The following is a 2,544-nucleotide window of genomic DNA, read 5'->3' on the forward strand; positions in this document are numbered from 1 at the left end:
GCCCGGCTAGTTTTTTGTATTTTTTTTTTTTTAATAGAGACGGGGTTTCACTGTGTTCGCCAGGATGGTCTCGATCTCCTGACCTTGTGATCCGCCCGTCTCGGCCTCCCAAAGTGCTGGGATTACAGGCTTGAGTCACCGCGCCCGGCCGGAAATAACCAGTTTCTTAAATAAGCCCTGTGTCCCACAAAAACCTGTCCACAGATGTCCACACGGTTCATATCAGTGGTGGTTAATTTGATGTGTCAATCTGACAGGGCCATGGGGTGCCTAGATGCTGTGTGATTTCTGGGCATGTCTGTGAGGTGCTTCCAGATGAGATCAGCATTTGAATTGGTGGAATGGGTAAAGCAGATGACCCTCCCTTACGTGGGTGGGAAGCATCGATCTGTTGAGTGCTTGAATAGAACAAAGGCAGAGGAATAAGGAATTCGTCCCCTTTTTGTCTGCCTCACTGCTTGTGTTGAGACAGCTCACCTCATCTTCTCCTGCCCTCAGACTGGGATTTACACTATCGGCTCCCTGGGTTCCCAGGTCTTTTGATGCAGACAGAATGATAGCACTGCCTTTCCTGAGTCTCCGGGGTCCCTAGCCTGCAAACAGCAAATGGTGGGACTTCTCAGCCTCTGTGACTGCTGCATGAGCTAATTTTTTGTAAGAAATCTTGGTGGACAGATAACCTCCTATTGGTTCTGGCTCTCTGAAGAACCCTGACTAATAACCCTGACTAATACTCAGCATTATTCATAATTGCCAAAAGGTGACACACCCAAATGTTCATCAACTCACGGATAACAAAATGTAGTATAGTCGTATGATGTAATATTATTCAGCCATAAAAAGGAAGTACTGATACATGCTAAAATATGGAGGAAGCTTGAAAACATGATAAATGAAGGAAGCTGGTCACAAAAACCATATAGTATATGATTCCATTTATATGAACTGTCAAGAATGGGAAAACACACAGAGACACAAAGTAAATTCATGATTGTAATGATTATTTAGGGATGGAAGGGCCAGGGGACTCAGGTTCAGTGTTTCTTTTTAGGTGATGAGAAGGTTTTAAAGTTGATTGTGGTATTAGTTTCATAACTCTGTGAATATGCTAAAGGGTATTGAATTATACAATTTAGTAAGTAAACTATGTGGTATTGAGGCAGGACAGATAATCAAGGAGATGACCATGTACTTGGGACATGGCAACCACCCTGTCAACAGCACAATGAGCCCTGTAACCATGTTCACTGGGACACAGCGACCGCACCAACAACACAACAAACCTCAGCACTCACATTGTCATCAAGCTCATCCAAGCAGAACTACCTCGAGTGGGGACTTTCCCCTGTAGAGAGCATGTGCATTTGAACTTTGCTTGTCCTCAGAATGACCCTTTGCTCATTATAATAGTAAAAACACACCCCTGGGTAGAGATTTAAGATGGTAATGAGACATGCGATGCAGGAACAAGCATGTACAGCAACTGCTCACGTGCACCCAGAGGACCACCCAGAACATGCTTACTGGGAACACACCTCTTCCCACCCCTATGAATAATCATGTAAGACTCTCATAAAGGGAGTCCCCTCAGAGCCAGTCTTTGCTGACTCACTCCCGATCAGCCCACTCTGACTTATCTTTCAGAGTGTACCTTTCAGAGTGTACCTTTCAGAGTTTTACCTTTGCACTAAGTTACTTTCGGCTGTTTCTTTTTACACTTAGCTTTCAGAGTGTTCTTTCTCTTTTGCAATACATTGCTTTCTGTTGTTCCTCTATGGCTGTGTCTCTTGTTAAAATTATGTCACTGATTGACATTTGGGTTGATTCCAAGTCTTTGCTATTGTGAATAGTGCAGTAATAAATATACGTGTGTATGTGTCTTTATAGCAGCATGATTTATAATCCTTTGGGTATATCCCTAGTAATGGGATGGCTGGGTCAAATGGTATTTCTAGTTCTAGATCCTTGAGGAATCGCCACACTGTTTTCCACAATGGTTGAACAGTTTACAGTCCCACCAACAGTGTAAAAGTGTTCCTATTTCTCCACATCCTCTCCAGCACCTGTTGTTTCCTGACTTTTAATGCTTGCCATTCTAACTGGTGTGAGATGGTATCTCATTGTGGTTTTGATTTGCATTTCTCTGATGGTGAGTGATGATGAGCATTTTTTCATGTGTTTGTTGGCTGTATAAATGTCTTCTTTTGAGAAGTGTCTGTTCATATCCTTTGCCCACTTTTCGATGGGTTTTTTTTTTTTTCTTTTTCTAATAAAGCTGAAGAAAGTCATACCCTACAATCTGTCAACTCTGGCTTGTGACCCTCTAGTGAGTGTTAACTTCAATTTAGTGAGTCACCATCAAAATATAAAAAACATGAAGGGCCAGGGGAGCTGGCTCATGCCTGTCATTCAAGTGCTTTGGGAGGCTGAGGCAGGAGAGTTGTTTGAGCCCAGGAGTTAGGAGTTCGAGGATATAGTAAGCTATGATCATGCCAGTGCACTCCAGCCTGGGTGACAGAGTGAGAACCCGTCTTCAAAAAAAAA

The sequence above is a fragment of the Rhinopithecus bieti genome, unplaced genomic scaffold, assembly GCF_001698545.2.
Source record: "Rhinopithecus bieti isolate Rb0 unplaced genomic scaffold, ASM169854v2 scaffold_13271, whole genome shotgun sequence".
NCBI classification, from domain to species: Eukaryota; Metazoa; Chordata; class Mammalia; order Primates; family Cercopithecidae; genus Rhinopithecus; species Rhinopithecus bieti.